This window comes from Bacillus rossius, chromosome 1 (genome assembly GCF_032445375.1).
Source record: "Bacillus rossius redtenbacheri isolate Brsri chromosome 1, Brsri_v3, whole genome shotgun sequence".
In the NCBI taxonomy this organism is placed as follows: domain Eukaryota; kingdom Metazoa; phylum Arthropoda; class Insecta; order Phasmatodea; family Bacillidae; genus Bacillus; species Bacillus rossius.
In genome coordinates this window covers 106,669,435-106,690,688 of record NC_086330.1, presented here as the reverse complement: position 1 = coordinate 106,690,688, position 21,254 = coordinate 106,669,435, and the positions used below count along the sequence as shown (strand labels likewise).

Sequence of the window (21,254 nt, the reverse complement as noted above, 5' to 3'; positions counted from 1 at the left end):
GTTATGTTAAATAACTTTCTGTGTTTGATTTATATTTAAAACTTAATTTTTGATGTTGGTTTACCCAACCACACAAATGTTTTAGTGGCCCTATTCCGCCTATTCAGTTGCGTCCCCGCGCACGAAAGGCCGGCTCAGTAAACCGTGGTGTGCTACACAATTAAACAACATCTACTGTAGACTTCGATAGTCCCGCATTCAGCGGTCCGCGGAATGCCGACGGTTCGGCCCCAGCGGGAGAATGTACAGACTTAAGCCAACTAAGCGAACTTAAGCTAAGAACATATAATTTTTTAACCATATCTAAAACGCCCTTTGCAGTACGCACATACGTGGTAGTCAGAAACGACTACCATATTTCTGAAAGACTGGAAACTCAATTTATTTTTCTGTAACCCCATTCAATCACCGACTATACTGCTGTCTATTAATCTATGAATGTACAAATGAAGTAATGTAATCGAAAGTGCCTGACTACAGAATGAATTGAAATAATGGATTGTCAACGGTTTTTTTTTAAGCTTGAACGGAGGCACTAGATAACTATGTCTCAGTACATTACCTATGGCCAATGTTGTACGCGCTAATTAAATTTTCTTCAGTTATTATAGATGCGATCTGATGAAAAAAATTACCGCAAGAAACATTTAGCAAACAATAATAATGAATAATAATTTTTAAAAAAAAATTCTGTTTATTTGATTAATACATTTAATTCCGTCATAAAAATTTCAATTATTATTTGATAATAAGAGTGTTATATAATAATAGGTCCGGTCACAAGGTCACGTTAGCCATCCTGGATTATCCTAATATTAACCTTAAATTTGTCCAAAATTATCAAAAGTGACTCAAAAATTGCAAAATATTCGCCAAAATTCGGCAAAAATCCAGTTTTTAGCAAAGAAATTCCGCCAAAAAAAATAAAAATATATAAATACTTAAAATTTCCATTTTGGAGGATATAAAACCCACAATAATCATAAATATGAAATTCGAAATGCTTCAAAATATATTTTGCCTGTAAAAACAATAATTCTCCATTGAGTCTTAAAATCCCTGTCGTCAAGCCTCCAACAAGGTTCAGGAGGGGGGGAAGCCATCTTGGATGACGTCACGTCCGCAATCTTAGATTATGTCACGACCACCATCTTGAAAATTCGTATTTTTTATGCTAGAAAAAAAGGGATGATTAAAAAAAATTAATTAAATTTTGATAATACAATTCAGAACTGTAAACAAGTCCTGTTTAAATATATTAATTAACTAATTTACAGTAAACTTTACTACGCTGAATATAGTAATTATAAATTCATAAATGTAACAGTTTTAATATATATAATTTCTGTAATTAATATTTTAATATTGCGGAAAAATAAATAAATTGTAAAAAAAAATCAGCCAGTATCTAACACACGTTAGCAGATAGACAGGCCTTGCACTTGGCCACTGCTCTACGCGCCTGACTTATCTTTCTTTAAAACGTACCTATTCCTGAAATATCAATTCAACTCAAATAACAAATTCGGACAAAATTTAAGGCATTGGTACAGATCAGTCATTCACCAAGCCCTCAAAAGAATGAAAAAAATAGTAATCTGGGAAACAATTTCAAAAATTGAGACGGAATCAGGAATAATATCATATTTTATACGCAACTCCCATTTAACACAATGTTAATGATGGGCCTAACCGCTACTAGCGCCGTTAGTTCGCAGGCCGCCGCGAGCTTCACTAAGCCAAGAAAATGGATAGGAAGTTGCCAGACCTATCTATATGACCGTGAGTCGGTCTCAGCCGCCATGTTGGAATTTTGGGTTCTTGCCGAGTCAGACCTTTGTGAAGATAAAATTTTTAAAATGGGGCGGAGTAAGATCAAGTTGTGTGGAATTCCTACCTGTGATGACGATAACCAAATTAGCTAGGCAAATGTTTTAACTATGATTATTCTATTGACATTCATTTCACAAATAGCAGATAACGTGCGGAAAATGTACATGACGCTAATCATAATAACGTAATGTGCAGCGCTAATAAAGGGGGAAAAAAACCCGTGGGGATACTTTTAAAACGAAAATAATCTCGTGGAAAACTCCCACAGCCAACTAAAACATCTCATAAAGCAAAGGAAAGCAGTCCATAGGTTAAAATTAGCAGATTTTTGCAGTTAATGACTTCGATTCATTGAGTACAAGTTCCGTCAACATTCGACTGAACGCCGCGATGTAAGATGAGCGTGTTTAAAAACAAAGGAGCTCCGCGACTCGTGGAGCGCAGGCACGGCGGAAACGAGCAGGCGCGAGTGTCGTGCGCTGCGCAGACGCGGTATTCAGTCGAGGATTGCCGGTTGCGCCTGCTAGGGGCCGACCTTGGCGAGTGTCATTAACGTGACGCGCTGTTCACGCGAGCAGATGTTACGCAAGAGAAAACAACTCGCAGTGCAGCCGAAGGAGCGGTGCTCAGAAACGCACGGATCAGTTGAGACGGCAGATGCCTTGATAGGGATGAAGGGGGGAATTAATCAGCAATCCAGAAGACATTTTCTACGAAGTACGCGTAAAAATAAAAATAAAAATAGCAAGCTTGCAAATAATAAAAAATATAACACCATTGTTAAAAAAAAAGTAAACGCAAAACTCACACTCTTTTAACGGGACAGTCGCGTCCAACCCTAATTCATGTACAGACATGGAAAAAAAAAACTGGAAAGAACTAGAAAATTATGAATGAATGTTCCTGTGTCCCTTCTGTTTGATAAGAAAACGACGTAATCACAGAGTTTTAAAAAATGTGGGAACCATTTATGAAACAATATGTGCTTTTTGGTAGTCAAAACGTTTTTCTTAACCCTACATTAAAATATCTTTTTGTTGTTTTATTTGATCGATGTTTGCAAAAAAAAAAAAAAAGAGGCTCTCGTTGACTTCCCTGAGCTAGACGACACTAGCCTAAACTTCTCTGGTTCGTATCCGAATCATGTTCCACACGACGTGTAGTGTACGAGTCTGACAATCTGCACCTAAATTTTCCAGAGCCAAACATGGCCAAAAATAACACAATGAAAATAAAATCACAGTACAATAAAGAAATCGAGATACAGGAATCGACAGTAAACGGCGACAACATAAGAACACGACTGGGTACATTCACAGCAAGCACATTTTTGTATCCTGAACCATCAGTAAATAAAGATACAAAATGATAAACCCGTGGTCAAAGAGTGGAACAAAGATAACCACAGTAGCAGAAGCCACACTGTCCAGTGTGGGCCCTCTGGGTCACAAGACGAGTCGAACAATTTTTTCACAATAATTTTCATTACCATTGTTTTTAGATTGTTTTAAATATCTTAAAATGGCCTTGTTAATTTACAGTTTTATTGGTTGTTATAATTTTTAAAATTAATTTTGATAAATGGAAAATGTTTTGGGAAATACTTATAACGGAAATAAGTGTTAAGTTGTCACAGCCTGAAATATCCTAGAAAGTTATGAGAACATTCAAGGTACACGAATAAAATTGTATTTAGTTTTTATTGAATAGTTTTAAATAATATTTATTATTTTAATTTTTTTTAATACGGCTACTTAATTTTGGGTGTGTTATTATTAAGAGGTGTGCCGGAACCTAATATTTGCTGGTGTTGTTGGTGGCGGTCGCGGTCACGTGAGTTCTGGCGCGGGCCGAGCGCGCGCGAGGAGCGGGAGTGGCGGTCAGAGAGAGAGAGAGAGAGAGAGAGAGAGAGAGAGAGAGCGAGAGAGCGAGAGAGCGAGAGAGCGAGTGAGTGAGTGAGTGACTGAGTGAGTGGCCTGTTGGCAGCCGCCGCGAGCGGTCGAGGCGCGGCGCTCCGCGATCTTACCGGGGCTGCGCGAGTGGGTCACGTGATGCCGTACGTTACGTTTGTAGAACTGTGTCGTCGGGATTCCGTGCTACAAGAAGCCCGATGTGTCTGTGTTTGGAGACGGCTGCATTTTTCAAGAATTTGTGCACCAATTGGTGTGCATGGCATCTCTACTGGCGGCACACCTCGTGCAAACTGGTGTGTGCAATTTTGGTTTTGGACGGACGGCGCCATGAAATTTACCGTCGCACTCGGCGGACTGGCGATTCAAATATTGCAAGTCGACAAATTAACTGGAACGTGGCTACTTATAAAAATAAATTTACCATGTCGGTTTAGTAAACTCTTGACGTATTGTATTTACCAGGCCTTGGAACTGTGTACGAAACATTTCCGCGGACTTCGACATTTATTTGCGCGTAATTTTAAAGTGGTTGCAAGCCCACACATAAACTTGCAAATTAATTCTTATTTAAATATTTCTTGCCCGGGCAGTAATAAATTTTGTAGTGACATAATATGTAGCCATAGCGTAATTTTAAAGGTTTCCTGTTTTTTTTTTAAAGAAATATTTTGATAGTCTTTTTTAGATTATATTTAATGTAATGTTTAATTGTATATTATAATCAAAAAGGTATTAATGTTGTACCATATTACCGACTCACGCCCATGTTTGGCCTTGTGAGATAAACTCTTGACTTTTGGCTCTTTGCATTAAACTTAGTTAAAAAAATATTTAAGTTTTTATTTTAACTACTCCTATCTGTTATTCAGTATTTTTTTGCTGTAGTAATTTCAGGTTAAAAAGCTATCGCTTTTATTTTTTACCTGCACGCGTGTGGGTGCGATGGCAAGGCGGAATGGCTAGGCGGCTTTCGAGATTCGTCGGATCTCATTTATGTAAGCGACGCGAAGATCGCCGCTGCTCCGAGTGGGGTGGGGGGATGGCGGTCACTCACCCTGATTGAGGGAAGTGGCTACACCAAGAGACATCGGACAAAGACCGCCAAACCTTCAATCTTAATTTTGACAGTATAAATATTGTTTAATTAAAATTAATATAATACTTATTGATACATGTTTGGACAGCCCGGTAGTACATTGCTCCGTGTTCCTTACGTCACGATATTTGGCTGTCAAAATCTCCTTGATCCTTGCAGCATCTGTCAAAATGTCTCATTGATTATTATTACCATTATTAGGACTCCGCGCTGTCAAGCACCTCCAGGATAGATTCCACAGAGCTTTGCACACTTCGGTAAATGACACTAGTTCCCCTAATTGCTGACCTGCGGGTCTTCTCAACTTGGTAGTTCGTTATTTAGCATGTTCTTAAAGGTCCAGAGTCCTCAACATAAACTGCGAGCCATTTACAGATGCAATGCCGTGATATTTGAGGTGTAGCCTACCTGATTAAGAGAATTTTCCTGGTCTGGTAATCATGCCAGGTACAAACGTGCTGTCTGCCACCTATTGCAATTTGCTCATCCTTACAGAATAAAAAGAAAAGAAAAATAATTATAACATTTTTTACATGCAAATATATATTTTTTGGAATCTAGTTACTAAATGTTTTTTGTAACACTAAAAGTAAATGTATGGCCAATTTATGAGGAAATTATTTCATATTGTATCTCTGTTTTTAATATTAAACGTGGTAGCTACACTACTGGATTGTTTAAGTAAGGTTTGGTTTGATACGAACCACATCTCAGCAATTACTGTAATATTTACGCAGTATAGTTTTGAATATTCACTAGAAAAAATTATTGAAAATATTAATGACAAGACAACAATTTCAAGGAAGATATAGGCCTAGTGTTAGATTTTTCATAAATATCTTTAAAAATTAGTAATGACAAAAAATTGTCAAACAGAACTTAAACAGAACTTAAAGCACACTGTTATTTCTTGCATGGCTCTACTTATTTACATCGAGACATCGAAATCTGAGGTCGGGATTCTGGCGAGGTCTCCACGAAGATTCCAGTTATCTGGAGCTACTAGGCTTTGTTTATTTGAGGTGAAACATAGCGCTCGCACTCGGACGTACCCTGGTTCGGAACATGGTCTGTTTATCCGTGAGGCCTCCCCCTGAAATTACTCCGGCGAATGTTCTATCTTTCCGTCTCGCGTCACCTCGTGTCACGAAGCACATTACTCAGTTCGATTAAAAATGGACACTTCCAAAAGTTTTTTTTAAAGTAAATTTATTACGCATTGGTTGTGGAGAAAGAATCTTCGTGATCTAGACATTCTTTTTATATTTATCGAATTGTTTGGCATAAGATGGTATAAATAATTTTATCAGATTTTTTAAAATGTTTTTACAGCTGGTTGATATTTCAACTATCTCTAACCTTGTTCTCACCGAGAGCAAATAAGTATTGTTATGTGTGGGAAAACAGGTTCGAAAAATATAGCCCAAATAATTAAATACAGTTTTATTTACTAACTACTATTTACACCATTAATTAAAGTACAAAACAAAAATGTCTGGCCACAAATTAATCACTCCTTCATTTAGTCCTCAGTGTTCTCCCCACTGGAGCTCGACTCGACAGTGGCTCTCCCAACTGCTCGTCTCTCACCACACACCTGTGTCCCTGCACACTGCCTCGCACTGCTCACTCGTCCGTCACTCACAGCACAGTCACGATGCACCAGTCTCCGCACACGAGGCCTGTCCCTCGTCGTCCATCTTTGCTCACCAAGGGGTTACTCACCTTCACTTTACTGCCTCGGAGGCTGGCGTCGCCGTTTTTATACCCCTCAGCCCCCGCCTGGTATTGTCTCTCATTCCTTTGCTGTGGGATGTTTATGATACATAATATAGGGGCAGTTGCAAGAAGCTTGATTTTTGAAAATAAATAACCCGGGAAATATGACACAAATGCAAAAAATATATTTAAGACAACATACAATCCGTGAAATCATTTCAAAAGGAAGGGGAACAAGTAGGGACTAGGAAATAGTAATAATTATATTTCCAAATGGTACATTTGAATCCCTGAAAAACATTTTTTTTTCAGTCTCCATAAATTTTACCCAATAAAATTATCAATGTAATCCGTGTGTGCTGAAAATTAATGTATTGTTACCACCTAGCCCAATTATATTATATTACCATTTTATTAATTACTAATATTTACATTACTAATAATTAATTGTTACGTAAAAATGTCCAATCACCAATAACTGGCACTTCAAAAGGTTTATTCACAAGTCACGCAATATCTGTCAAGTTCCACAGACCGCACTCCTCACTGGAGCTAGGCTCAACAGTGGTTCGCCCCTTACCTCGCGCCTGTCCGCACACACAGTCTCGCGCCACTCGGTCGCTCGGCGTCGCGCCGCTCTCAAGTGGGTCTCTCACCCTCTTCGCCGATGTCGTACTTCCAGTCATTCGCGGAACTCTCGGAACTCCCGCGGAGGCAGGCGTCGCTGCGTAAGTACCTGGGGCGTCGTTCTCGAACCGACGAGAGCAGCTGTGACATACCGCGTCATCCCGGGCCGACCCGACGCCCGAAAAATCGAGAAAGACGGCGCTCATTCACACCACTCTGTGCGGCGGCCCGCGGGATTCCCAAGTCCGCTCAGAGATGGATAACAGCGCCGAGGAAGGACGATGCGCGGGGGTGGAGGGGTTGGCAACGACCCTTGTAGTCCGGCACGTGACGTCAGTGGCCGTGCGTGGCCGCCAGCCAGCTCCGAACCTGGCATCGCGATGTGGTCTTTCGCGTTCGTAACAGTGTGCTTTAATGCAGTACTTATAAAAATAAATACCAGCATAATTTTACAAGGAATTTTATTAACTTTATTTGGTATTTAGTCTATTTTAACAAAATAATACACATGCGAAGGTTGTTTTAGTTGCATTTGCTTATTTTGTATTTCACGTCTTATTTGACCTCATTTTATTACAAATTTATCAGTCTGCCATTTTATCTCGTAGCTTTATTTCTGTATCTGACACTTGTTCCAATGTCCAGTATAAACAGGTTAACAACCTGCTAAGAAGTAAGACTAAGACACTTATTTCACACACACACACACACACATAGACGCATATTTCCTCTGAGTGTGTATCAGGTCTAAACACTGTCCGATCCTTTTCTTAGAGACATATTTATGTCATGACAGAAGTGTCCAGTGTAAACGTACCTTTAGTGCCCGGGCCTAGGGTATCCCCCCCCCCTCAACACCCCGCCGTCTTCCCGGCAGCCCTCTCTGTTTCAGCACTTTAATTTGCTCGCAGTAAAAGTGCCTGCCTGCCTCGACAGTCGGCGAAGAGATGCTCTGTCTGTAACTGGAATCACAATGGCACGACGCGAAACACGCGATGGATGCAACGCGATAGCAAAATAGCGCAGAGTGTTTAATCTGGCACGCCGGGACCATGCCGGATATTTTCCGGATTATCGAACATTATTGTTCCAACGAAAATAAATATACAGGGTGATTCGTAGAGAGTTAGACAAACTGAACGGGCGTTTTGGTAGACTCATTTAATAAATAAATATCAAGCATTAAGTCCCTAGGGGTTCAATATTTTTGTTATAATTTTTGAATATTTATCAAAATTTGACCTCTATAGATTTTTTGTCGCGTGATTTAAATTTGATATTTTTATTTACGTTTGGTCCCTGATACACCATTCGTTTATGCAATGCATTATTAGATGTAAAGAACGACTATAGCATTAGTTCTGAACTCATAAAGATAGAAAAAATTAATACAAATCGTAAAAAAGGTCAACTTTAACTTAATTAAAAATAACTAATCACGTTGAGGAAGTTCAAATGCTTTTAAAAACTTCCCTAAGTATTGTTTATTACAACGGTGTACATACTAAATTGGTATAAAACTTTATTAGCCTGTGAAAAATGAGATGCAAAGGAAAAATTAAGTTTAAACAATTGGAATAAAAATATTAATTTATCAAAACACCATAACAAATCCTATTAAAGTAGTATGCTGTTATGGTATTATAAATAAGGGTGCAATATTCGAGTCAGAATTATAACGTTTTTATTAACAAATAAAAAAATGGTTTTGTAATTTTACTCCATTATCCCCCTCACGTCTTATATAGAGGCTCTACGCTGAATAGCTATGTATTTTCTAAATGTGTCCACCAACACGCCCGTTCAGTTTGTCTAACCCTCTACGAATCATCTATGTAATATATATATATATATATATATATGATCGAATCTTTTAGTACTCGCCAGATATGTGTAACATCTAACCTCGGTTCTCATGTTGCAAATATACTTATAAAACGGAACTCGGAAATGAATTTTAACGTAGAATTCTTTAAAATAATGCGGTTCGTGATAAATATACGCAAATTGTATTTTCAACTACAGTAGTTGGAAATAGGGGGTTCAAGAACAGGCGGAGGATCGAGGATCCGGCGGCCATCTTGGATGACGTCATCTAATCCGTATGCTAATCCGTATGCTAATCTATGCTAATCTATGCTAATCCATGCCAATCTATGCTAATCCATGCCAATCTATGCCAATCAGTATGCCAATCTATGCCAATTCGTATGCCAATCTATGCCAATTCGTATGCCAATCTATGCTAATCCATATGTTAATCCATGCTAATCCATATGTTAATCCATGCTAATCCATATGTTAATCCATGCTAATCCATGCTAATCCATCCGCCATTTTATATTTCTAGAAATTTCCACCAACTTCGAATCGTGACGTAACCGTTGCACTTTTCGTCACGGCCGCCATCTTGGATTATAATTTTTTTTTTCGAACTTTTGAAATTCGATGTAATCATCAACCGCCATCTTGTTTCGTCTGCTGGTGGCCGCCATCTTGTTTTCGTCTGCTGGTGGCCGCCATCTTGTTTTCGTCTGCTGGAGGCAGCCATCTTGTGACGTCATATAGTTCTGTTGGTCGCCACCAGATAGCAGCAGGGATTATTTTATTTTAACTAAAATATTTTCAGTGCCGAGGCTGGGATTCGATCCATGGGACGTGAAAACGTCCAGGATGTCGTGGTTACGAGGCGGACACCTTGACCACTAGACCACGAGACCAATTGGGATATGGTGGAATAAATAATCTATATATGCTACGTACTGACGGCAAGTTTATGATAAATGGGGGAGGAGGGTGTTTTTGCCTTCCTTAATGCATACCTAAGGCCCCACATTTTAAATTAAAATTATTATACAGCCGCCATCTTTAATTCCAGCACAGACTACCAGATGGCGCTAAATTCAAAAATTAGTTACCAGAGGCGCCGCCATCTTGGTTCTCAAGTTGGCTGGTAGATGTCGCTAGTATCGCGCGCCAAATTCAAATATTAGTTAGGGAGTCGGCAGGCAGGTGTCGCATGCCGCCATCTTGGTTCTCAAGTTGGCTGGTAGATGTCGCTAGTATCGCGCGCCAAATTCAAAAATTAGTTGCCAGAGACGCCGCCATCTTGGTTCTCAAGTTGGCTGGTAGATGTCGCTAGTATCGCGTGCCAAATTCAAAAATTAGTTGCCAGAGGCGCCGCCATCTTGGTTCTCAAGTTGGCTGGTAGATGTCGCTAGTATCGCGCGCCAAATTCAAAAATTAGTTGCCAGAGGCGCCGCCATCTTGGTTCTCAAGTTGGCTGGTAGATGGCACCACCGTCGCCATATTTTAGTTCATACAATCGATACCAGATGACGCCACCATCGCCATCTTTAGTTCCTAGTGTTGCTACCAGAGTGTGCCACCGTCGCCATCTTTAATTCTTAAAGTTACCGCCGGAGCGCGCCACCATCGCCATCTTTAATTCATAAAGTCGCTACCGGATGGCACCACTGTCGGCCATCTTTAATTCAAGGTATTGTCGCCGGATGGTGCCAAGTTTGAATTTAAAAACCTACAAGTGTTATGCAATGTGTAACCAGTCGAGACAAGTCGGTAGCCTGTATTCACCAAGTTCTCTGTTGCCGTCACTGCCAACCGGGTATCTGACGAGTCCTAATTAATATACTCGTACACATCCTACCTCTATGACCTCTACAAACAAACTGACCGTACCTACTCCAAAATGACATATATATTACACCCACACACAAACATTTGATAACCATCAAGAATGCCAACATACAAAAATATATTAACCATCGCTGAAACAAATTTCCCAACATTAATTACAATAAAAAAAGTCCGGTAAGATACTGTATTTTGTCTATAATTCAATAAATGATGATAGAGTATTTATAAAATATTGGTGTTGTGTAGAGTCTCTCTCTCTTCTTCTCGTAGTGGCGGAAGACATCTCGAAGGTAGTGTTAGAATTAAGTATAAAAGCAATCACTCTAGCTGAGGAGGTTAATAACTTATAGTTACATCTTTTTAAAAATACCCTGAATTTAAAACAATTTTTAATAAGAGGGACCATTAAATGGTTTTTTGAAATTAAAGCAAACAACTTAAATGTTAAACACACATTTATTTAAATCTTATTACAAACAGCAAGGGATAATAAAAATCACTGATTTAAAAGAATTAAATAATGAGTAATAAAAGTACATAATATTCACACACTGCACATCATAGTGACAAAGTAACATAACCTATTTACATAAACCAGAGACCCAATACATAAATTTTATCATAACTACAAGTTACATAGAGTAAAAACATACTCTGAAATACATAATGAAGAGAAAATTGATATAAATAACATTATACTTTGCTCAATAGTTCCAGAAGTAATGAACGCACTGCTACACGAGCAATTTCAACAGTTCTTTCATCACTAGTGTTTTCTGTGGAACATACTTGAGTGGTGTCTTCACTGATCGGACCTAGATGACTGAGATCTCGGGTTCGACTCTTGCGAGATGTAGGAAGGCGAAGCCGACGCCGGCGTTTAGGCTGGACTGCTACTGATGTAGTAGGTGCTGGCGATGTAGCACCCATCAGGGTACAGGCAGTTGATGTCTGGACTGACGAAGTCTGACCACATACCCCTTTTGTGATGTGAGGCACTGAATGTTGCAGAGAAATAATGTCATTTTTGCCAGTACTCACGATAACTGATGTGTGAAGCTGTGCTAGCTCTGCAAGGCTGATGCTAGTTCTACAGGTATGACTGCAAGGCTGCAGTGCTGATGTTGTCTCTAGGATGCTGAATGTCAGACTGGTTGTAACAACCTTTGGTGTCGTAGTACACACAAATTTATAATTCGTCTTCATCACTATCCCCCAAGCCACTATCCGTTCCTTCATCCACATCTTCGTTCGCCTCTTGCGCTTCCTTTGCGTCCTCGATGCAGGTCATAACAGCATGATATAAATAGGTAATAAATTCCTCTTCCTCAGGGAACTCAGCGAGAATGTTGAGGGTGGAGGATGTAAGGTGGTAATGTATTTCATTAAAGTCCATACCTATGTAGCAACGTACTACCTCCATTACAAATTCCCGAACATCTTCCATCGTAACACTGTTTAAATTACAATCGCAAACACTCTCCGCGTAAACACTGGTGGAAGCCATGATGATAGGAGCGTGGTTAGAAGCAGACTACCACGTTAGCATGGAGATGTCGTCAGAGCCCCACACACCACTGGGTGGCAGTTACGGTGACTCCAGAACTCGCTCGAAATATCCTGCACAACACATTCCAAAAACATTATGTAGCCTATGGTTGACGGCACAAACACCCTGAGTGGCTCTGTGTGTTTCCTCCTGCCCGAACACGCGCTGCTGTGAAAGCCTCTTCCCAAGCACAGACGTCACTCCCGCAGCAGACAAAACAGGCGTATGCTACAGGAGCTAGAACAATTGAATAACCAAATATATTTAGACTACCCAACTACATAAATGACATGAGATAATTCCTGTGCGATAATCGTACTTTAAATGTTGTAATGTATGTATAAACATTAATCATTCCGAAGTACTTGAAAAAAAAAATTGTAAGTGAGGTGTTATTCACCTTTAGCGCTTCTCGATTTCTGTATCTGCTACCCACGAATTAAATTGAGACGGGAAACCCCACCATTTCACAAAAGACCGGCCATTTCTTCGTTTGAGAACTTTCTCCACCAAATATGTGCCCGGATACATCGTAGGCTGGATCTCTTCAGCATAGAAGCCACCACGAATAGGCTTGTGGTCCAAGTCTTCGAGGTAGTAGGTCCTCGGTTCCGATTCACGAACGTGTGTCACACGGAAAAGTTCAGAACTCCAATTCGCCGTGAAACCTTTCTCAAAGACACCTTTCTGCTTGGAGATTCTCACAATGTCACCAACATTAGCTTTATTATTGCATGTATCTTTCTTCTTCGTGTTGGTGAATACAGTCCCAAGTAGACGATCATCCTTTACATCTTTAGGCCTCATTTTCGTGGTAGAATGCACTGTGGAATTATATTCACTTATAAGTTTCGACAAAAGATCCAACCAAAAAACACCTCAAAGTCTTTTACAAACATAATATTTATTACTCAATTTCTATCCTACTACAGAATCACTTGCGAAAGCCAGCAATCTTATAAACATTTAGCCCTGCATAGACGTGCAACGACTACTTCTTAGCTCCAAATGGCTCCAAATGCTCCAAACAGCCTTCAAATGCTCCAACAGCTCCAAAAAAAGGCTCCAAATGCTTGACAGCTCCAAATGGCTCCAAATGCTCCAAACGGCTCCAAATGCTCCAAATGCCTCCAAATGCTCCAAACGCTCCAAATGTCTCCAAAAGGCTCCAAATGCTTCAAAAGACTCCAAATGCTCCAACAGCTCCAAAAAATGCTCCAAATGCTTAACACAGCTCCAAATGGCTCCAAATGCTCCAAATGGCTCCAACAGCTCCAAAAGGCTCCGAATGCTTCAAAAGGCTCCAATTGTTCCAAGATCTCCATCTTCAATTGGTTCCAACTGATTCCAATTACTTTTCTTATCGAACTTGGCATGATTACTAACATGTCTTTATTAGTATACATTTTGACTGGCAGTGGTAACGTATTTTGCACCTTTAAGTTATAAATTTTATTTAGAAATCAGATTTCGATAAATGGTAGATACCATTTGGAAAGAAAATATATTAATTTATCTTCAAGTTTATACACATACATTTAATTTAAGCCATTATTGTATGTAGCCAGCTTCCCTCAGTTCTTTGAGTATGAAGGATATTTCTTTAATGTTCGAATAGTTTCCTGCACAAAGCGATCCATGTAGTAGTCGTAGCCTGTCAACCAATATGTTAGGATCTTCCCATGAGGTATAATCAAACTCTTCTGCTGCGTTCATCATCCTTGCATGTTTATAATAAATATTATCTCTGGTGTCTATCGTTTTAACACCAACCTCAAGGTCACTTTTGTCATCGTGCCAGTGATTATCACAAGCTTGATCAGGATAATTTATTTTATTACGATGTTTCCATCGTTTTGGTCTCAAACCACCATCACAGTCTTCACTCTTGCATGCTTTTGGTGCTTCAGCACAATACTCAATCATGTCAGCCTTAGATGTGTCAGCACAGTCTTCGTTCACGCCAGCTTCTGATGTGTCACCACAGTCTTCAATCATGTCAGCACCACAAACTTGATCAGGATAATTTATTTTATTACGTCGTTTCCATCGTTTTGGTCTCAGACCGCCATCACAGTCTTCGATCTTACCTGCTTTAGGTGCTTCAGTACAGTACTCAATCATGTCAGCCTCAGATGTGTCACCACATTCTTCAATCATGCACGCTTCAGATGATTCATCAAAGTCTTCGACCTTGTAAGCTTCAGATGGTTCTCCATCTTTCTCATTTTCATGGAGACGACTAGATATTGGAGTAAATATATTTTCATTTCTAATGTGGTTACAACTACCTTCGTTTGTTTTAAATTTTAAATTATTATCTTCATCTAGATCAGTAATTTTAGCATTAGCTTTTTCGCCTTCGTTCCTCTTCCGCGATGTTGTAGCCCAGTCTTCGTTATCTTTATTCATCTTAATTGTACAGGTCTTGTAATGTCTATCCAAGTAATATCTTCTACCAAAGGATTTCTGACACTGACTGCAATGAAACGGTTTTTGACAAGGACCCAAATTACACTCGCTTCTCTCATGTCGTTTAGCATTCTTTCTCAAGGTAAACACCTTGCTACAGTATCTACAGTGATGACGTTTCGATACAGCGTCAGATCCTAAATCGGAATTCATATTAGTTACCGAGACTAATGCCAGATGCAAACTAAGAGTTTTAAATTAGATATATTACTTAAATAGAATTTTTTAATTATTTCATCAGCGAGAATTAATTTATCTCATTCAAAGGTACTTGTTGCAAGTAGTTCTGCTTTTCAACAACATATGACACCACGTATTGCTTGCAGGTAAATAATATTTCTTTCTTTCATGCGGGATGCAGGATTCTCACTAACGATCGCAATAAAGGGATGACATCTCTAGACTCCAAGGAGAAGGTAGTTTGTTCTTCCAGTTAGTGTTTCTCAGATTTCTCAGGGTATATATTATTATTTGACTGAATAATGATTTTTTTCTTTTAAATTCCACCTAATAAAAATAAAATAGAAGCACTCAGAGAAAACCATCAGGGATGATGTCGTTTATAAACATCATAAATTACCATTTTTTTTTAATATTCCAAATTTAATCCTGCTTAAGCAAAGAGTTCTAGCACAAGCGGGCTTGTGAACTCTTTGCTTAAGCAACATGAGAGTTCTAGCACAAGCGGGCTTGTGAACTCTTTGCTTAAGCAACATGAGAGTTCTAGCACAAGCGGGCTTGTGAACTCTTTGCTTAAGCAACATGAGAGTTCTAGCACAAGCGGGCTTGTGCTAGAACTCTCATGTTGCTTAAGCAAAGAGTTCACAAGCCCGCTTGTGCTAGAACTCTCATGTTGCTTAAGCAAAGAGTTCACAAGCCCGCTTGTGCTAGAACTCTCATGTTGCTTAAGCAAAGAGTTCACAAGCCCGCTTGTGCTAGAACTCTTTGCTTAAGCAGGATTAAATTTGGAATATTAAAAAAAAATGGTAATTTATGATGTTTATAAACGACATCATCCCTGATGGTTTTCTCTGAGTGCTTCTATTTTATTTTTATTAGGTGGAATTTAAAAGAAAAAAATCATTATTCAGTCAAATAATAATATATACCCTGAGAAATCTGAGAAACACTAACTGGAAGAACAAACTACCTTCTCCTTGGAGTCTAGAGATGTCATCCCTTTATTGCGATCGTTAGTGAGAATCCTGCATCCCGCATGAAAGAAAGAAATATTATTTACCTGCAAGCAATACGTGGTGTCATATGTTGTTGAAAAGCAGAACTACTTGCAACAAGTACCTTTGAATGAGATAAATTAATTCTCGCTGATGAAATAATTAAAAAATTCTATTTAAGTAATATATCTAATTTAAAACTCTTAGTTTGCATCTGGCATTAGTCTCGGTAACTAATATGAATTCCGATTTAGGATCTGACGCTGTATCGAAACGTCATCACTGTAGATACTGTAGCAAGGTGTTTACCTTGAGAAAGAATGCTAAACGACATGAGAGAAGCGAGTGTAATTTGGGTCCTTGTCAAAAACCGTTTCATTGCAGTCAGTGTCAGAAATCCTTTGGTAGAAGATATTACTTGGATAGACATTACAAGACCTGTACAATTAAGATGAATAAAGATAACGAAGACTGGGCTACAACATCGCGGAAGAGGAACGAAGGCGAAAAAGCTAATGCTAAAATTACTGATCTAGATGAAGATAATAATTTAAAATTTAAAACAAACGAAGGTAGTTGTAACCACATTAGAAATGAAAATATATTTACTCCAATATCTAGTCGTCTCCATGAAAATGAGAAAGATGGAGAACCATCTGAAGCTTACAAGGTCGAAGACTTTGATGAATCATCTGAAGCGTGCATGATTGAAGAATGTGGTGACACATCTGAGGCTGACATGATTGAGTACTGTACTGAAGCACCTAAAGCAGGTAAGATCGAAGACTGTGATGGCGGTCTGAGACCAAAACGATGGAAACGACGTAATAAAATAAATTATCCTGATCAAGTTTGTGGTGCTGACATGATTGAAGACTGTGGTGACACATCAGAAGCTGGCGTGAACGAAGACTGTGCTGACACATCTAAGGCTGACATGATTGAGTATTGTGCTGAAGCACCAAAAGCATGCAAGAGTGAAGACTGTGATGGTGGTTTGAGACCAAAACGATGGAAACATCGTAATAAAATAAATTATCCTGATCAAGCTTGTGATAATCACTGGCACGATGACAAAAGTGACCTTGAGGTTGGTGTTAAAACGATAGACACCAGAGATAATATTTATTATAAACATGCAAGGATGATGAACGCAGCAGAAGAGTTTGATTATACCTCATGGGAAGATCCTAACATATTGGTTGACAGGCTACGACTACTACATGGATCGCTTTGTGCAGGAAACTATTCGAACATTAAAGAAATATCCTTCATACTCAAAGAACTGAGGGAAGCTGGCTACATACAATAATGGCTTAAATTAAATGTATGTGTATAAACTTGAAGATAAATTAATATATTTTCTTTCCAAATGGTATCTACCATTTATCGAAATCTGATTTCTAAATAAAATTTATAACTTAAAGGTGCAAAATACGTTACCACTGCCAGTCAAAATGTATACTAATAAAGACATGTTAGTAATCATGCCAAGTTCGATAAGAAAAGTAATTGGAATCAGTTGGAACCAATTGAAGATGGAGATCTTGGAACAATTGGAGCCTTTTGAAGCATTCGGAGCCTTTTGGAGCTGTTGGAGCCATTTGGAGCATTTGGAGCCATTTGGAGCTGTGTTAAGCATTTGGAGCATTTTTTGGAGCTGTTGGAGCATTTGGAGTCTTTTGAAGCATTTGGAGCCTTTTGGAGACATTTGGAGCGTTTGGAGCATTTGGAGGCATTTGGAGCATTTGGAGCCGTTTGGAGCATTTGGAGCCATTTGGAGCTGTCAAGCATTTGGAGCCTTTTTTTGGAGCTGTTGGAGCATTTGAAGGCTGTTTGGAGCATTTGGAGCCATTTGGAGCTAAGAAGTAGTCGTTGCACGTCTATGCAGGGCTAAATGTTTATAAGATTGCTGGCTTTCGCAAGTGATTCTGTAGTAGGATAGAAATTGAGTAATAAATATTATGTTTGTAAAAGACTTTGAGGTGTTTTTTGGTTGGATCTTTTGTCGAAACTTATAAGTGAATATAATTCCACAGTGCATTCTACCACGAAAATGAGGCCTAAAGATGTAAAGGATGATCGTCTACTTGGGACTGTATTCACCAACACGAAGAAGAAAGATACATGCAATAATAAAGCTAATGTTGGTGACATTGTGAGAATCTCCAAGCAGAAAGGTGTCTTTGAGAAAGGTTTCACGGCGAATTGGAGTTCTGAACTTTTCCGTGTGACACACGTTCGTGAATCGGAACCGAGGACCTACTACCTCGAAGACTTGGACCACAAGCCTATTCGTGGTGGCTTCTATGCTGAAGAGATCCAGCCTACGATGTATCCGGGCACATATTTGGTGGAGAAAGTTCTCAAACGAAGAAATGGCCGGTCTTTTGTGAAATGGTGGGGTTTCCCGTCTCAATTTAATTCGTGGGTAGCAGATACAGAAATCGAGAAGCGCTAAAGGTGAATAACACCTCACTTACAATTTTTTTTTTCAAGTACTTCGGAATGATTAATGTTTATACATACATTACAACATTTAAAGTACGATTATCGCACAGGAATTATCTCATGTCATTTATGTAGTTGGGTAGTCTAAATATATTTGGTTATTCAATTGTTCTAGCTCCTGTAGCATACGCCTGTTTTGTCTGCTGCGGGAGTGACGTCTGTGCTTGGGAAGAGGCTTTCACAGCAGCGCGTGTTCGGGCAGGAGGAAACACACAGAGCCACTCAGGGTGTTTGTGCCGTCAACCATAGGCTACATAATGTTTTTGGAATGTGTTGTGCAGGATATTTCGAGCGAGTTCTGGAGTCACCGTAACTGCCACCCAGTGGTGTGTGGGGCTCTGACGACATCTCCATGCTAACGTGGTAGTCTGCTTCTAACCACGCTCCTATCATCATGGCTTCCACCAGTGTTTACGCGGAGAGTGTTTGCGATTGTAATTTAAACAGTGTTACGATGGAAGATGTTCGGGAATTTGTAATGGAGGTAGTACGTTGCTACATAGGTATGGACTTTAATGAAATACATTACCACCTTACATCCTCCACCCTCAACATTCTCGCTGAGTTCCCTGAGGAAGAGGAATTTATTACCTATTTATATCATGCTGTTATGACCTGCATCGAGGACGCAAAGGAAGCGCAAGAGGCGAACGAAGATGTGGATGAAGGAACGGATAGTGGCTTGGGGGATAGTGATGAAGACGAATTATAAATTTGTGTGTACTACGACACCAAAGGTTGTTACAACCAGTCTGACATTCAGCATCCTAGAGACAACATCAGCACTGCAGCCTTGCAGTCATACCTGTAGAACTAGCATCAGCCTTGCAGAGCTAGCACAGCTTCACACATCAGTTATCGTGAGTACTGGCAAAAATGACATTATTTCTCTGCAACATTCAGTGCCTCACATCACAAAAGGGGTATGTGGTCAGACTTCGTCAGTCCAGACATCAACTGCCTGTACCCTGATGGGTGCTACATCGCCAGCACCTACTACATCAGTAGCAGTCCAGCCTAAACGCCGGCGTCGGCTTCGCCTTCCTACATCTCGCAAGAGTCGAACCCGAGATCTCAGTCATCTAGGTCCGATCAGTGAAGACACCACTCAAGTATGTTCCACAGAAAACACTAGTGATGAAAGAACTGTTGAAATTGCTCGTGTAGCAGTGCGTTCATTACTTCTGGAACTATTGAGCAAAGTATAATGTTATTTATATCAATTTTCTCTTCATTATGTATTTCAGAGTATGTTTTTACTCTATGTAACTTGTAGTTATGATAAAATTTATGTATTGGGTCTCTGGTTTATGTAAATAGGTTATGTTACTTTGTCACTATGATGTGCAGTGTGTGAATATTATGTACTTTTATTACTCATTATTTAATTCTTTTAAATCAGTGATTTTTATTATCCCTTGCTGTTTGTAATAAGATTTAAATAAATGTGTGTTTAACATTTAAGTTGTTTGCTTTAATTTCAAAAAACCATTTAATGGTCCCTCTTATTAAAAATTGTTTTAAATTCAGGGTATTTTTAAAAAGATGTAACTATAAGTTATTAACCTCCTCAGCTAGAGTGATTGCTTTTATACTTAATTCTAACACTACCTTCGAGATGTCTTCCGCCACTACGAGAAGAAGAGAGAGAGACTCTACACAACACCAATATTTTATAAATACTCTATCATCATTTATTGAATTATAGACAAAATACAGTATCTTACCGGACTTTTTTTATTGTAATTAATGTTGGGAAATTTGTTTCAGCGATGGTTAATATATTTTTGTATGTTGGCATTCTTGATGGTTATCAAATGTTTGTGTGTGGGTGTAATATATATGTCATTTTGGAGTAGGTACGGTCAGTTTGTTTGTAGAGGTCATAGAGGTAGGATGTGTACGAGTATATTAATTAGGACTCGTCAGATACCCGGTTGGCAGTGACGGCAACAGAGAACTTGGTGAATACAGGCTACCGACTTGTCTCGACTGGTTACACATTGCATAACACTTGTAGGTTTTTAAATTCAAACTTGGCACCATCCGGCGACAATACCTTGAATTAAAGATGGCCGACAGTGGTGCCATCCGGTAGCGACTTTATGAATTAAAGATGGCGATGGTGGCGCGCTCCGGCGGTAACTTTAAGAATTAAAGATGGCGACGGTGGCACACTCTGGTAGCAACACTAGGAACTAAAGATGGCGATGGTGGCGTCATCTGGTATCGATTGTATGAACTAAAATATGGCGACGGTGGTGCCATCTACCAGCCAACTTGAGAACCAAGATGGCGGCGCCTCTGGCAACTAATTTTTGAATTTGGCGCGCGATACTAGCGACATCTACCAGCCAACTTGAGAACCAAGATGGCGGCGCCTCTGGCAACTAATTTTTGAATTTGGCACGCGATACTAGCGACATCTACCAGCCAACTTGAGAACCAAGATGGCGGCGTCTCTGGCAACTAATTTTTGAATTTGGCGCGCGATACTAGCGACATCTACCAGCCAACTTGAGAACCAAGATGGCGGCATGCGACACCTGCCTGCCGACTCCCTAACTAATATTTGAATTTGGCGCGCGATACTAGCGACATCTACCAGCCAACTTGAGAACCAAGATGGCGGCGCCTCTGGTAACTAATTTTTGAATTTAGCGCCATCTGGTAGTCTGTGCTGGAATTAAAGATGGCGGCTG

General features: G+C 39.5%; 1 protein-coding gene across 4 annotated transcripts in view; it reads left to right on the top strand.

Annotated features, from left to right (window-relative positions):
• Positions 1 to 21,254, top strand: part of LOC134541563 (protein cycle) — a 320,442-nt gene that overhangs the window by 134,380 nt on the left and 164,808 nt on the right. The window contains exon 1 of one of the 4 annotated variants that reach the window (XM_063385105.1): positions 1,393 to 4,039. The exons of 2 other annotated variants lie outside the window; for them this stretch is intronic. The gene's annotated coding sequence lies outside the window, so the exon portion shown is untranslated. Of the gene's footprint in view, positions 1 to 1,392; positions 4,040 to 21,254 lie in introns of those variants that run through there. One more of the 4 variants, XM_063385094.1, reaches the window with a different exon arrangement.